Source organism: Oncorhynchus nerka, linkage group LG19, assembly GCF_034236695.1.
Source record: "Oncorhynchus nerka isolate Pitt River linkage group LG19, Oner_Uvic_2.0, whole genome shotgun sequence".
NCBI lineage: Eukaryota > Metazoa > Chordata > Actinopteri > Salmoniformes > Salmonidae > Oncorhynchus > Oncorhynchus nerka.
Genome location: NC_088414.1, coordinates 32,945,201 through 32,962,076, shown reverse-complemented (window position 1 = coordinate 32,962,076; position 16,876 = coordinate 32,945,201). Strand labels below are relative to the sequence as shown.

The 16,876-nt window shown below is 48.6% G+C and overlaps 1 pseudogene; it reads left to right on the top strand.

The window, feature by feature from the left end:
* LOC115117320 (protein phosphatase 3 catalytic subunit alpha-like) overlaps nt 1–16,876 on the top strand; it is a 143,351-nt pseudogene that overhangs the window by 100,382 nt on the left and 26,093 nt on the right.

Below are 16,876 nucleotides of genomic sequence, written 5' to 3'. Positions count from 1 at the left end.
TAGATGGAGGGAGAGGAGGACTGGAGTAAGGTCTTATAGATGGAGGGAGAGAAGGACTGGAGTAAGGTATTAGAGATGGAGGGAGAGGAGGACTGGAGTAAAGTATTAGAGATGGAGGGAGAGGAGGACTGGAGTAAGGTATTATAGATGGAGGGAGAGGAGGACTGGAGTAAGATATTATAGATGAAGGGAGAGGAGGACTGGAGTAAGGTCTTATAGATGGAGGGAGAGGAGGACTGGAGTAAGGTATTATAGATGAGGGAGAGGAGGACTGGAGTAAGGTATTATAGATGGAGGGAGAGGAGGACTGGAGTAAGGTCTTATAGATGGAGGGAGAGGAGGACTTGAGTAAAGTATTAGAGATGGAGGGAGAGGAGGACTGGAGTAAGGTCTTATAGATGGAGGGAGAGAAGGACTGGAGTAAAGTATTATAGATGGAGGGAGAGAAGGACTGGAGTAAAGTATTATAGATGGAGTGAGAGGAGGACTGGAGTAAAGTATTTTAGATGGAGGGAGAGAGGACTGGAGTAAGGATGGAGGACTGGAGTAAGGTAGGGAGAGGAGGACTGGAGTAAGGTATTATAGATGGAGGGAGAGGAGGACTGGAGTAAGGTATTAGAGATGGAGGGAGAGGAGGACTGGAGTAAGGTATTATAGATGGAGAGGGAGGGAGGAGGACTGGAGTAAGGTATTATAGATGGAGGGAGAGGAGGACTGGAGTAAGGTATTATAGATGGAGGGAGATGAGGACTGGAGTAAGGTATTATAGATGGAGGGAGAGGAGGGAGAGGAGGACTGGAGTAAGGTATTATAGATGGAGGGAGTGGAGGACTGGAGTAAGGTATTATAGATGGAGGGAGAGGAGGACTGGAGTAAGGTATTATAGATGGAGGGAGAGGAGGACTGGAGTACGGTATTATAGATGGAGGGAGAGGAGGACTGGAGTACGGTATTATAGATGGAGGGAGAGGAGGACTGGAGTAAGGTATTATAGATGGAAGGAGGGAGAGGAGGACTGGAATAAGGTATTAGAGATGGAGGGAGAGGAGGGAGAGGAGGACTGGAGTAGGGTATTATAGATGGAGGGAGAGGAGGACTGGAGTAAGGTATTAGAGATGGAGGGAGAGGAGGACTGGAGTAAGGTATTAGAGGTGGAGGGACAGGAGGGCGAGGAGGACTGGAGTAGGGTATTATAGATGGAGGGAGAGGAGGACTGGAGTAAAGTATTATAGATGGAGGGAGAGGAGGACTGGAGTAAAGTATTATAGATGGAGGGAGAGGAGGACTGGAGTAAGGTATTAGAGATGGAGGGAGAGGAGGGAGAGGAGGACTGGAGTAAGGTATTAGAGATGGAGGGAGAGGAGGGAGAGGAGGACTGGAGTAGGGTATTATAGATGGAGGGAGAGGAGGGAGAGGAGGACTGGAGTAAGGTATTAGAGATGGAGGGAGAGGAGGACTGGAGTAAGGTATTAGAGGTGGAGGGAGAGGAGGGCGAGGAGGACTGGAGTAGGGTATTATAGATGGAGGGAGAGGAGGACTGGAGTAAAGTATTATAGATGGAGGGAGAGGAGGACTGGAGTAAGGTATTGGAGATGGAGGGAGAGGAGGACTGGAGTAAGGTATTATAGATGGAGGGAGAGCAGGACTGGAGTAAGGTATTATAGATGGAGGGAGAGGACGACTGGAGTAAGGTTTTATAGATGGAGGGAGAGGAGGGAGAGGAGGACTGGAGTAAGGTATTAGAGATGGGGGGAGAGGAGGGAGAGGAGGACTGGAGTAAGGTATTATAGATGGAGGGAGAGGAGGGCGAGGAGGACTGGAGTAAGGTATTATAGATGGAGGGAGAGGAGGACTGGAGTAAGGTATTAGAGATGGAGGGAGAGGAGGACTGGAGTAAAGTATTAGAGATGGAGGGAGAGGAGGACTGGAGTAAGGTATTAGAGATGGAGGGAGAGGAGGATTGGAGTAAGGTATTAGAGATGGAGGGAGAGGAGGGAGAGGAGGACTGGAGTAAGGTATTATAGATTGAGGGAGAGGAGGGAGAGGAGGACTGGAGTAAGGTATTATAGATGGAGGGAGAGGAGGGAGAGGAGAACTGGAGTAAGGTATTAGAGGTGGAGGGAGAGGAGGGCGAGGAGGCCTGGAGTAAGGTATTATAGATGGAGGGAGAGGAGGACTGGAGTAAGGTATTAGAGATGGAGGGCGAGAAGGACTGGAGTAAAGTATTAGAGATGGAGGGAGAGGAGGACTGGAGTAAGGTATTAGAGATGGAGGGAGAGGAGGACTGGAGTAAGGTATTAGAGATGGAGGGAGAGGAGGACTGGAGTAAGGTATTATAGATGGAGGGAGAGGAGGGAGAGGAGGACTGGAGTAAGGTATTATAGATGGAGGGAGAGGAGGGAGAGGAGGACTGGAGTAAGGTATTAGAGATGGAGGGAGTGGAGGACTGGAGTAAAGTATTAGAGATGGAGGGAGAGGAGGACTGGAGTAATGTATTAGAGATGGAGGGAGTGGAGGACTGGAGTAAAGTATTAGAGATGGAGGGAGAGAAGAGGGGTAGATGGAGGGAGAGAAGGACTGGAGTAAAGTATTATAGATGGAGGGAGAGAAGGACTGGAGTAAAGTATTATAGATGGAGTGAGAGGAGGACTGGAGTAAAGTATTATAGATGGAGGGAGAGAAGGAGTAAAGTATTATAGATGGAGGGAGAGGAGGACTGGAGTAAGGTATTATAGATGGAGGGAGAGGAGGACTGGAGTAAGGTATTATAGATGGAGGGAGAGGAGGACTGGAGTAAGGTATTATAGATGGAGGGAGAGGAGGACTGGAGTAAGGTATTATAGATGGAGGGAGAGGACTGGAGTAAGGTATTATAGATGGAGGGAGAGGAGGACTGGAGTAAGGTATTATAGATGGAGGGAGAGGAGGACTGGAGTAAGGTATTATAGATGGAGGGAGAGGAGGGAGAGGAGGACTGGAATAAGGTATTAGAGATGGAGGGAGAGGAGGGAGAGGAGGACTGGAGTAGGATATTATAGATGGAGGGAGAGGAGGGAGAGGAGGACTGGAGTAAGGTATTAGAGATGGAGGGAGAGGAGGACTGGAGTAAGGTATTAGAGGTGGAGGGAGAGGAGGGCGAGGAGGACTGGAGTAGGGTATTATAGATGGAGGGAGAGGAGGACTGGAGTAAAGTATTATAGATGGAGAGAGAGGAGGACTGGAGTAAAGTATTATAGATGGAGGGAGAGGAGGACTGGAGTAAGGTATTATAGATGAAGGGAGAGCAGGGAGAGGAGGACTGGAGTAAGGTATTATAGATGGAGGGAGAGGAGGACTGGAGTAAGGTCTTATAGATGGAGGGAGAGGAGGACTGGAGTAAGGTATTAGAGATGGAGGGAGAGGAGGGAGTAAAGACTGGAGGGAGAGAAGGACTGGAGTAAAGTATTAGAGATGGAGGGAGAGGAGGACTGGAGTAAGGTATTAGAGATGGAGGGAGAGGAGGACTGGAGTAAGGTATTAGAGATGGAGGGAGAGGAGAGGGACTGGAGTAAGGTATTATAGATTGAGGGAGAGGAGGGAGAGGAGGACTGGAGTAAGGTATTATAGATGGAGGGAGAGGAGGGAGAGGAGGACTGGAGTAAGGTATTAGAGATGGAGGAGAGGAGAGAGGGAGGAGGCTGGAGTAAGGTATTATAGATGGAGGGAGAGGAGGACTGGAGTAAGGTATTAGAGATGGAGGGAGAGGACTGAGTAAATTATTAGAGATGGAGGGAGATGAGGACTGGAGTAAGGTATTAGAGATGGAGGGAGAGGAGGACTGGAGTAAGGTATTAGAGATGGAGGGAGAGGAGGACTGGAGTAAGGTATTATAGATGGAGGGAGAGGAGGGAGAGGAGGACTGGAGTAAGGTATTATAGATGGAGGGAGAGGAGGGAGAGGAGGACTGGAGTAAGGTATTAGAGATGGAGGGAGTGGAGGACTGGAGTAAAGTATTAGAGATGGAGGGAGAGGAGGACTGGAGTAATGTATTAGAGATGGAGGGAGTGGAGGACTGGAGTAAAGTATTAGAGATGGAGGGAGAGAAGGACTGGGGTAAAGTATTATAGATGGAGGGAGAGAAGGACTGGAGTAAAGTATTATAGATGGAGGGAGAGAAGGACTGGAGTAAAGTATTATAGATGGAGTGAGAGGAGGAATGGAGTAAAGTATTATAGATGGAGGGAGAGAAGGACTGGAGTAAAGTATTATAGATGGAGGGAGAGGAGGATTGGAGTAAGGTATTATAGATGGAGGGAGAGGAGGACTGGAGTAAGGTATTATAGATGGAGGGAGAGGAGGACTGGAGTAAGGTATTATAGATGGAGGGAGAGGAGGCCTGGAGTAAGGTATTATAGATGGAGGGAGAGGAGGACTGGAGTAAGGTATTATAGATGGAGGGAGAGGAGGACTGGAGTAAGGTATTATAGATGGAGGGAGAGGAGGGAGAGGAGGACTGGAATAAGGTATTAGAGATGGAGGGAGAGGAGGGAGAGGAGGACTGGAGTAGGGTATTATAGATGGAGGGAGAGGAGGGAGAGGAGGACTGGAGTAAGGTATTAGAGATGGAGGGAGAGGAGGACTGGAGTAAGGTAATAGAGGTGGAGGGAGAGGAGGGCGAGGAGGACTGGAGTAGGGTATTATAGATGGAGGGAGAGGAGGACTGGAGTAAAGTATTATAGATGGAGGGAGAGGAGGACTGGAGTAAGGTATTATAGATGGAGGGAGAGGAGGACTGGAGTAAGGTATTATAGATGAAGGGAGAGCAGGGAGAGGAGGACTGGAGTAAGGTATTATAGATGGAGGGAGAGGAGGACTGGAGTAAGGTCTTATAGATGGAGGGAGAGGAGGACTGGAGTAAGGTATTAGAGATGGAGGGAGAGAAGGACTGGAGTAAGGTATTAGAGATGGAGGGAGAGGAGGACTGGAGTAAGGTATTAGAGGTGGAGGGAGAGGAGGGCGAGGAGGACTGGAGTAAGGTATTATAGATGGAGGGAGAGGAGGTCTGGAGTAAAGTATTATAGATGGAGGGAGAGGAGGACTGGAGTAAAGTATTATAGATGAAGGGAGAGGAGGACTGGAGTAAGGTATTAGAGATGGAGGGAGAGGAGGACTGGAGTAAGGTATTTTAGATGGAGGGAGAGAAGGACTGGAGTAAAATATTAAAGATGGAGGACAGGAGGACTGGAGTAAGGTCTTATAGATGGAGGACTGGAGTAAGGTATTAGAGATGGAGGGAGAGGAGGACTGGAGTAAAGTATTAGAGATGGAGGGAGAGGAGGACTGGAGAAGGGTATTATAGATGGAGGGAGAGGAGGACTGGAGTAAAGTATTAGAGATTGAGGGAGAGGAGGACTTGAGTAAAGTATTAGAGATGGAGGGAGAGGAGGACTGGAGTAAGGTCTTATAGATGGAGGGAGAGGAGGACTGGAGTAAGGTATTATAGATGGAGGGAGAGGAGGACTGGAGTAAGGTATTATAGATGGAGGGAGAGGAGGACTGGAATAAGGTATTATAGATGGAGACAGAGGAGGGCTGGAATAAGGTATTAGAGATGGATGGAGAGGAGGACTGGAGTAAGGTATTAGAGATGGAGGGAGAGGAGGACTGGAGTAAGGTCTTATAGATGGAGGGAGAGGAGGACTGGAGTAAGGTATTATAGATGGAGGGAGAGGAGGGCTGGAGTAAGGTCTTATAGATGGAGGGAGAGGAGGACTGGAGTAAGGTATTATAGATGGAGGGAGAGGAGGGCTGGAGTAAGGGCTTATAGATGGAGGGAGAGGAGGACTGGAGTAAGGTATTATAGATGGAGGGAGAGGAGGACTGGAGTAAGGTATTATAGATGGAGGGAGAGGAGGGCTGGAGTAAGGTATTATAGATGGGGACAGGAGGACTGGAGTAAGGTATTATAGATGGAGGGAGAGGAGGACTGGAGTAAGGTATTAGAGATGGAGGGAGAGGAGGACTGGAGTAAGGTATTATAGATGGAGGGAGAGGAGGACTGGAGTAAGGTATTATAGATGGAGGGAGAGGAGGACTGGAGTAAGGTCTTAGAGATGGAGGGAGAGGAGGACTGGAGTAAGGTATTATAGATGGAGGGAGAGGAGGACTGGAGTAAGGTATTATAGATGGAGGGAGAGGAGGACTGGAGTAAGGTCTTATAGATGGAGGGAGAGGAGGACTGGAGTAAAGTATTATAGATGGGGGAGAGGAGGACTGGAGTAAGGTATTATAGATGGAGGGAGAGGAGGACCGGAGTAAGGTATTATAGATGGAGGGAGAGGAGGACTGGAGTAAGGTCTTATAGATGGAGGTAGAGGAGGACTGGAGTAAAGTATTAGAGATGGAGGGAGAGGAGGACTGGAGTAAAGTATTAGAGATGGAGGGAGAGGAGGACTGGAGTAAGGTCTTATAGATGGAGGGATAGGAGGACTGGAGTAAGGTATTATAGATGGAGGGAGAGGAGGGCTGGAGTAAGGTATTATAGATGGAGGGAGAGGAGGACTGGAGTAAAGTATTATAGATGGAGGGAGAGGAGGACTGGAGTAAGGTATTATAGATGGAGGGAGAGGAGGACTGGAGTATTAGAGATGGAGGGAGAGGAGGACTGGAGTAAGGTATTAGAGATGGAGGGAGAGGAGGACTGGAGTAAGGTCTTATAGATGGAGGGAGAGGAGGACTGGAGTAAGGTATTATAGATGGAGGGAGAGGAGATGGAGAGGAGGACTGGAGTAAGGTATTATAGATGGAGGAGGACTGAGTAAGGTCTTATAGATGGAGGGAGAGGAGGACTGGAGTAAGGTATTATAGATGGAGGGAGAGGAGGACTGAGTAAGGTATTATAGATGGAGGGAGAGGAGGACTGGAGTAAGGTATTATAGATGGAGGGAGAGGAGGACTGGAGTAAGGTATTATAGATGGAGGGAGAGGAGGACTGGAGTAAGGTATTATAGATGGAGGGAGAGGAGGACTGGAGTAAGGTCTTATAGATGGAGGGAGAGGAGGACTGGAGTAAGGATGGGGAGAGGAGGACTGGAGTAAGGTATTATAGATGGAGGGAGAGGAGGACCGGAGTAAGGTATTATAGATGGAGGGAGAGGAGGACTGGAGTAAGGTCTTATAGATGGAGGTAGAGGAGGACTGGAGTAAAGTATTAGAGATGGAGGGAGAGGAGGACTGGAGTAAAGTATTAGAGATGGAGGGAGAGGAGGACTGGAGTAAGGTCTTATAGATGGAGGGATAGGAGGACTGGAGTAAGGTATTATAGATGGAGGGAGAGGAGGGCTGGAGTAAGGTATTATAGATGGAGGGAGAGGAGGACTGGAGTAAAGTATTAGAGATGGAGGGAGAGGAGGACTGGAGTAAGGTATTATAGATGGAGGGAGAGGAGGACTGGACTAAAGTATTAGAGATGGAGGGAGAGGAGGACTGGAGTAAAGTATTAGAGATGGAGGGAGAGGAGGACTGGAGTAAGGTCTTATAGATGGAGGGAGAGGAGGACTGGAGTAAGGTATTATAGATGGAGGGCTGGAGTAAGGTCTTATAGATGGAGGGAGAGGAGGACTGGAGTAAGGTCTTATAGATGGAGGGAGAGGAGGACTGGAGTAAGGTATTATAGATGGAGGGAGAGGAGGACTGGAGTAAGGTATTATAGATGGAGGGAGAGGAGGGAGAGGAGGACTGGAGTAAGGTATTAGAGATGGAGGGAGAGGAGGGAGAGGAGGACTGGAGTAAGGTATTATAGATGGAGGGAGAGGAGGGAGAGGAGGACTGGAGTAAGGTATTAGAGATGGAGAGAGAGGAAGACTGGAGTAAGTTATTAGAGGTGGAGGGAGAGGAGGGCGAGGAGAACTGGAGTAAGGTATGAGAGATGGAGGGAGAGGAGGACTGGAGTAAGGTATTAGAGCTGGAGGGAGAGGAGGACTGGAGTAAGGTATTATAGATGGAGGGAGAGGAGGACTGGAGTAGGGTATTATAGATGGAGGGAGAGGAGGACTGGAGTAAGGTATTAGAGATGGAGGGAGTGGAGGACTTGAGTAAAGTATTAGAGATGGAGGGAGAGGAGGACTGGAGTAAGGTGTTATAGATGGAGGGAGAGGAGGGCTGGAATAAGGTATTAGAGATGGAGGGAGAGGAGGACTGGAGTAAGGTATTAGAGATGGAGGGAGAGGAGGACTGGAGTAAGGTCTTATAGATGGAGGGAGAGGAGGACTGGAGTAAGGTATTATAGATGGAGGGAGAGGAGGACTTATAGATGGAGGGAGAGGAGGACTGGAGTAAGGTATTAGAGATGGAGGGAGAGGAGGACTGGAGTAAGGTATTATAGATGGAGGGAGAGGAGGACTGGAGTAAGGTATTATAGATGGAGGGAGAGGAGGACTGGAGTAAGGTATTATAGATGGAGGGAGAGGAGGACTGGAGTAAGGTATTATAGATGGAGGGAGAGGAGGACTGGAGTAAGGTATTATAGATGGAGGGAGAGGAGGGAGAGGAGGACTGGAGTAAGGTATTAGAGATGGAGGGAGAGGAGGGAGAGGAGGACTGGAGTAAGGTATTATAGATGGAGGGAGAGGAGGGAGAGGAGGACTGGAGTAAGGTATTAGAGATGGAGGGAGAGGAGGACTGGAGTAAGGTATTAGAGGTGGAGGGAGAGGAGGGCGAGGAGGACTGGAGTAGGGTATTATAGATGGAGGGAGAGGAGGACTGGAGTAAAGTATTATAGATGGAGAGAGAGGAGGACTGGAGTAAAGTATTATAGATGGAGGGAGAGGAGGACTGCAGTAAGGTATTATAGATGAAGGGAGGGCAGGGAGAGGAGGACTGGAGTAAGGTATTATAGATGGAGGGAGAGGAGGACTGGAGTAAGGTCTTATAGATGGAGGGAGAGGAGGACTGGAGTAAGGTATTAGAGATGGAGGGAGAGAAGGACTGGAGTAAGGTATTAGAGATGGAGGGAGAGGAGGACTGGAGTAAGGTATTAGAGGTGGAGGGAGAGGAGGAGGGACTGGAGTAAGGTATTATAGATGGAGGGAGAGGAGGGCTGGAGTAAAGTATTATAGATGGAGGGAGAGGAGGACTGGAGTAAAGTATTATAGATGAAGGGAGAGGAGGACTGGAGTAAGGTATTAGAGATGGAGGGAGAGGAGGACTGGAGTAAGGTATTAGAGATGGAGGGAGAGAGGACTGGAGATGGAGGACAGGAGGACTGGAGTAAGGTCTTATAGATGGAGGGAGAGGAGGACTGGAGTAAGGTATTAGAGATGGAGGGAGAGGAGGACTGGAGTAAGGTATTAGAGATGGAGGGAGAGGAGGACTGGAGTAAGGTATTATAGATGGAGGGAGAGGAGGACTGGAGTAAAGTATTAGAGATGGAGGGAGAGGAGGACTTGAGTAAAGTATTAGAGATGGAGGGAGAGGAGGACTGGAGTAAGGTATTATAGATGGAGGGAGAGGAGGACTGGAGTAAGGTATTATAGATGGAGGGAGAGGAGGACTGGAGTAAGGTATTATAGATGGAGGGAGAGGAGGACTGGAGTAAGGTATTATAGATGGAGGGAGAGGAGGACTGGGGAGGATGAGTAAGGTATTAGAGATGGAGGGAGAGGAGGACTGGAGTAAGGTATTAGAGATGGAGGGAGAGGAGGACTGGAGTAAGGTATTATAGATGGAGGGAGAGGAGGACTGGAGTAAGGTATTATAGATGGAGGGAGAGGAGGACTGGAGTAAGGTCTTATAGATGGAGGGAGAGGAGGACTGGAGTAAGGTATTATAGATGGAGGGAGAGGAGGACTGGAGTAAGGTATTATAGATGGAGGGAGAGGAGGACTGGAGTAAGGTAGATGGAGGGAGAGGAGGACTGGAGTAAGGTATTATAGATGGAGGGAGAGGAGGAGTAAGGTCTTATAGATGGAGGGAGAGGAGGACTGGAGTAAGGTATTATAGATGGAGGGAGAGGAGGACTGGAGTAAGGTATTAGAGATGGAGGGAGAGGAGGACTGGAGTAAGGTATTATAGATGGAGGGAGAGGAGGACTGGAGTAAGGTATTATAGATGGAGGGAGAGGAGGACTGGAGTAAGGTATTATAGATGGAGGGAGAGGAGGACTGGAGTAAGGTATTATAGATGGAGGGAGAGGAGGACTGGAGTAAGGTAGATGGAGGGAGAGGAGGACTGGAGTAAGGTATTATAGATGGAGGGAGAGGAGGACTGGAGTAAGGTATTATAGATGGAGGGAGAGGAGGACTGGAGTAAGGTATTATAGATGGAGGGAGAGGAGGACTGGAGTAAGGTATTATAGATGGAGGGAGAGGAGGACTGGAGTAAGGTATTATAGATGGAGGGAGAGGAGGACTGGAGTAAAGTATTAGAGATGGAGGGAGAGGAGGACTGGAGTAAGGTATTAGAGATGGAGGGAGAGGAGGACTGGAGTAAGGTATTATAGATGGAGGGAGAGGAGGACTGGAGTAAGGTATTATAGATGGAGGGAGAGGAGGACTGGAGTAAGGTATTATAGATGGAGGGAGAGGAGGACTGGAGTAAGGTATTATAGATGGAGGGAGAGGAGGACTGGAGTAAGGTCTTAGAGATGGAGGGAGAGGAGGACTGGAGTAAGGTATTATAGATGGAGGGAGAGGAGGACTGGAGTAAGGTATTATAGATGGAGGGAGAGGAGGACTGGAGTAAGGTATTATAGATGGAGGGAGAGGAGGACTGGAGTAAAGTATTAGAGATGGAGGGAGAGGAGGACTGGAGTAAGGTATTATAGATGGAGGGAGAGGAGGACTGGAGTAAAGTATTAGAGATGGAGGGAGAGGAGGACTGGAGTAAGGTCTTATAGATGGAGGGAGAGGAGGACTGGAGTAAGGTATTATAGATGGAGGGAGAGGAGGACTGAGGAGGGAGGGAGAGGAGGACTGGAGTAAGGTATTATAGATGGAGGGAGAGGAGGACTGGAGTAAGGTATTATAGATGGAGGGAGAGGAGGACTGGAGTAAGGTATTATAGATGGAGGGAGAGGAGGACTGGAGTAAGGTATTATAGATGGAGGGAGAGGAGGACTGGAGTAAGGTATTAGAGATGGAGGGAGAGGAGGACTGGAGTAAGGTATTAGAGATGGAGGGAGAGGAGGACTGGAGTAAGGTATTATAGATGGAGGGAGAGGAGGACTGGAGTAAGGTATTATAGATGGAGGGAGAGGTCTTATAGATGGAGGGAGAGGAGGACTGGAGTAAGGTATTATAGATGGAGGGAGAGGAGGGAGATGGAGGGAGAGGAGGACTGGAGTAAGGTATTATAGATGGAGGGAGAGGAGGGAGAGGAGGATGGAGGGAGAGTGGAAAGGTATTATAGATGGAGGGAGAGGAGGACTGGAGTAAGGTATTATAGATGGAGGGAGAGGGAGAGGGAGGGATGGAGGAGGGAGGACTGGAGTAAGGTATTATAGATGGAGGGAGAGGAGGACTGGAGTAAGGTATTATAGATGGAGGGAGAGGAGGACTGGAGTAAGGTCTTATAGATGGAGGGAGATGGAGGAGTAAAGAGATGGAGGGAGAGGAGGACTGGAGTAAGGTATTATAGATGGAGGGAGAGGAGGACTGAGTAAGGTATTATAGATGGAGGGAGAGGAGGACTGGAGTAAGGTCTTATAGATGGAGGTAGAGGAGGACTGGAGTAAAGTATTAGAGATGGAGGGAGAGGAGGACTGGAGTAAGGTATTATAGATGGAGGGAGAGGAGGACTGGAGTAAGGTCTTATAGATGGAGGGATAGGAGGACTGGAGTAAGGTATTATAGATGGAGGGAGAGGAGGGCTGGAGTAAGGTATTATAGATGGAGGGAGAGGAGGACTGGAGTAAAGTATTAGAGATGGAGGGAGAGGAGGACTGGAGTAAGGTATTATAGATGGAGGGAGAGGAGGACTGGACTAAAGTATTAGAGATGGAGGGAGAGGAGGACTGGAGTAAAGTATTAGAGATGGAGGGAGAGGAGGACTGGAGTAAGGTCTTATAGATGGAGGGAGAGGAGGACTGGAGTAAGGTATTATAGATGGAGGGAGATGGAGGAGGAGGACTGGAGTAAGGTATTATAGATGGAGGGAGAGGAGGACTGGAGTAAGGTCTTAGAGATGGAGGGAGAGGAGGACTGGAGTAAGGTATTATAGATGGAGGGAGAGGAGGGAGAGGAGGATGGAGGGAAGGTATTATAGATGGAGGGAGATGGAGGGAGAGGAGGACTGGAGTAAGGTATTATAGATGGAGGGAGAGGAGGGAGAGGAGGATGGAGGGAGAAGGTGGATTATAGATGGAGGGAGAGGAGGGAGAGGAGGACTGGAGTAAGGTATTATAGATGGAGGGAGAGGAGGACTGAGTAAGGAGATGGAGGGCTGGAGTAAGGTCTTATAGATGGAGGGAGAGGAGGACTGGAGTAAGGTCTTATAGATGGAGGGAGAGGAGGACTGGAGTAAGGTATTATAGATGGAGGGAGAGGAGGACTGGAGTAAGGTATTATAGATGGAGGGAGAGGAGGACTGGAGTAAGGTATTAGAGATGGAGGGAGAGGAGGACTGGAGTAAGGTCTTATAGATGGAGGGAGAGGAGGACTGGAGTAAGGTATTATAGATGGAGGGAGGAGGAGTAAGGTATTATAGATGGAGGGAGAGGAGGACTGGAGTAAGGTATTGGAGAGGAGGGAGAGGGAGGTCTGGAGTAAAGTATTAGAGGGAGAGGAGGACTGGAGTAAGGTATTATAGATGGAGGGAGAGGAGGACTGGAGGAGGACTGGAGTAAGGTATTATAGATGGAGGGAGAGGAGGACTGGAGTAAGGTATTATAGATGGAGGGAGAGGAGGACTGGGAGTAAGGTATTATAGATGGAGGGAGAGGAGGACTGGAGTAAGGTATTATAGATGGAGGGAGAGGAGGACTGGAGTAAGGTATTATAGATGGATAGAGGAGGAGAGGAGGACTGGAAGGTCTTATAGATGGAGGGAGAGGAGGACTGGAGTAAGGTATTATAGATGGAGGGAGGAGGAGTAAGGTATTATAGATGGAGGGAGAGGAGGACTGGAGTAAGGTATTATAGATGGAGGGAGAGGAGGACTGGAGTAAGGTCTTAGATGGAGGGAGAGGAGGACTGGAGTAAGGTATTAGAGATGGAGGGAGAGGAGGACTGGAGTAAAGTATTAGAGATGGAGGGAGAGGAGGACTGGAGTAAGGTCTTATAGATGGAGGGATAGGAGGGAGGACTGGAGTAAGGTATTATAGATGGAGGGAGAGGAGGGAGGACTGGAGTAAGGTATTATAGATGGAGGGAGAGGAGGACTGGAGTAAAGTATTAGAGATGGAGGGAGAGGAGGACTGGAGTAAGGTATTATAGATGGAGGGAGAGGAGGACTGGACTAAAGTATTAGAGATGGAGGGAGAGGAGGACTGGAGTAAAGTATTAGAGATGGAGGGAGAGGAGGACTGGAGTAAGGTCTTAGGATGGGGAGAGAGGGAGAGGAGGACTGGAGTAAGGTATTATAGATGGAGGGCTGGAGGGAGATGGAGGGAGAGGAGGACTGGAGTAAGGTATTGGAGGGAGAGGAGGACTGGAGGGATTATAGATGGAGGGAGAGGAGGACTGGAGTAAGGTATTATAGATGGAGGGAGAGGAGGGAGAGGAGGACTGAGTAAGGTATTATAGATGGAGGGAGAGGAGGGAGAGGAGGACTGGAGTAAGGTATTATAGATGGAGGGAGGGAGGAGAGGAGGAGGACTGGAGTAAGGTATTATAGATGGAGGGAGAGGAGGACTGGAGTAAGGTATTATAGATGGAGGGAGAGGAGGAGAGGAGGAAGGTATTATAGATGGAGGGAGTAGGACTGGAGTAAGGTATTAGAGATGGAGGGAGAGGAGGACTGGAGTAAGGTATTATAGATGGAGGGAGAGGAGAGGAGGGTAGAGGAGAGAGGACTGGAGTAAGGTATTATAGATGGAGGGAGAGGAGGACTGAGAAAGTATTATAGATGGAGGACTGGAGTAAGGTATTATAGATGGAGGGAGAGGAGGACTGGAGAAGGTATTATAGATGGAGGGAGAGGAGGACTGGAGTAAGGTATTATAGATGGAGGGAGAGGAGGGAGAGGAGGACTGGAGTAAGGTATTATAGATGGAGGGAGAGGAGGACTGAGTAAGGAGGATGGAGGGAGAGGAGGACTGGAGGGGAGATGGAGGGAGAGGAGGACTGGAGTAAGGTATTATAGATGGAGGGAGAGGAGGAGGGAGGAGGACTGGAGATAAGGTATTAGAGATGGAGGGAGAGGAGGAGAGGAGGACTGGAGTAAGGTATTATAGATGGAGGGAGAGGAGGGAGAGGGAGGACTGGAGTAAGGTATTATAGATGGAGGGAGAGGAGGAGAAGGTATTATAGATGGAGGGAGAGGAGGACTGGAGTAAGGTATTAGAGATGGAGGGAGGAGGAGGAGGACTGGAGTAAGGTATGAGCTGGAGTAAGGTAGATGGAGGGAGAGGAGGACTGGAGTAAGGTATTAGAGATGGAGGGAGAGGAGGACTGGAGTAAGGTATTAGAGATGGAGGGAGAGGAGGACTGGAGTAAGGTATTATAGATGGAGGGAGAGGAGGGAGAGGAGGACTGGAGTAAGGTATTATAGATGGAGGGAGAGGAGGACTGGAGTAAGGTATTAGAGATGGAGGGAGAGGAGGACTGGAGTAAGGTATTAGAGATGGAGGGAGAGGAGGACTGGAGTAAGGTATTAGAGATGGAGGGAGAGGAGGACTGGAGTAAAGTATTAGAGATGGAGGGAGAGGAGGACTGGAGTAAGGTATTAGAGATGGAGGGAGAGGAGGACTGAGTAAGGATTATAGATGACTGGAGTAAGGTATTAGAGATGGAGGGAGAGGAGGGAGAGAGGACTGGAGTAAGGTATTATAGATGGAGGGAGAGGGAGGACTGGAGTAAGGTATTATAGATGGAGAGGAGGGAGAGGGTAGGACTGAGTAAGGTATTAGAGATGGAGGGAGAGGAGGGAGAGGAGGACTGGAGTAAGGTATTATAGATGGAGGGAGAGGAGGAGAGGAGGACTGGAGTAAGGTATTATAGATGGAGGTATTATAGATGGAGGGAGAGGAGGACTGGAGTAAGGTATTAGAGATGGAGGGAGAGGAGGACTGGAGTAAGGTATTATAGATGGAGGGAGAGGAGGAGGAGGGAGGATGGAGGGAGAGGAGGACTGGAGTAAGGTATTAGAGATGGAGGGAGAGGAGGACTGGAGTAAAGTATTAGAGATGGAGGGAGAGGAGAAGGACTGGAGTAAGGTATTAGAGATGGAGGGAGAGGAGGACTGGAGTAAAGTATTAGAGATGGAGGGAGAGAAGGACTGGAGTAAAGTATTATAGATGGAGGGAGAGGAGGACTGGAGTAAAGTATTATAGATGGAGGGAGAGAGAAGGACTGGAGTAAAGTATTATGGAGGGAGAGGAGGACTGGAGTAATAGATGGAGAGGAGAGGAGGGGACTGGAGTAGATGGAGGGAGAGAAGGACTGGAGTAAGGTATTATAGATGGAGGGAGAGGAGGACTGGAGTAAGGTATTATAGATGGAGGGAGAGGAGGACTGAGTAAGGTATTATAGATGGAGGGAGGACTGGAGGAGATGGTGGGAGAGGAGGACTGGAGTAAGGTATTATAGATGGAGGGAGAGGAGGACTGGAGTAAAGTATTATAGATGGAGGGAGAGGAGGACTGGAGTAAGGTATTAGAGATGGAGGGAGAGGATGACTGGAGTAAGCTATTATAGATGGATGGAGAGGAGGACTGGAGTAAGGTATTAGAGATGGAGGGAGAGGAGGACTGGAGTAAGGTATTATAGCACACAGGAACTCCCAGTTCACCATGATACATCAGTATAACAAGTGTTCATCCAGCAACAATGAGAATGAGCTGTAACATGAGGCTTTTGCTTTGTCGGATAACTGCCATTTGTATTTTTATCTTGTGTTTATACAGGTGATCCTATTGAGATTAGAAGTCTATTTGTACAGGGGACAGGGGCTGTCCTGTGCTATGATTTACTTTAAAATAGGCACACTGTGTATCACTGACATTAGGTGACATAGGTTCTTTAAAATATTTGATTAATTTGGTATCATTACCCATTTTCATTTCATTCCTGCTCTGAAAGTCCTTAGTTGCCATTGTACACATGATGCCAGTTGTACACAATATGAATGAACATAGCACACAGACGTTTCCTCCGCTTGGGACCGACTGATTGGTGGACTGACTGATGAAATGGTTGATTGATTGTTGGGAGATGGTAAATGGAGACAGGATACCTTAGTTACAGTGCAGGAGTAGTCCTTGCCCCCTCCGGTAAACTAGCACCACAAAAGGAAGCTAACATGCTTTATTTATTCAGCATGAAATATGGATGATGATGTGTGTATCAGTGCATGGACATCTGTCTGCATGGAGCTGCAACTGTGGAGCTCTATGTAGGACTACTGGACTACTGTGCCCTCACTAGCACTGTGTGTAAACATCTGTGCGTACTTGTGCATGAATGTGTGTCTGTGTGTGTTTATGCATTCATGTACTACTGTATGTGCTGTTCACATATGCTATTTGTGCGTATGTCTGTGTGTGTGTTTGATTCCTTTAGTCACACAAGCAGAGGCTCCCACATACTCACATTGCTCTGAGCTTTGAGTGGGCGAAGGCCACAGTGGAGCTGATAGGAGGAGAGAGAGGGGAGGAGAGGATAGGGGGGAAGGGGGAGAGAACAGGGGGAGCAGGAGTGGAGTGGGAGGAGAGGAGAGAGGATGCAGGAGTGGCGTGGGAGTA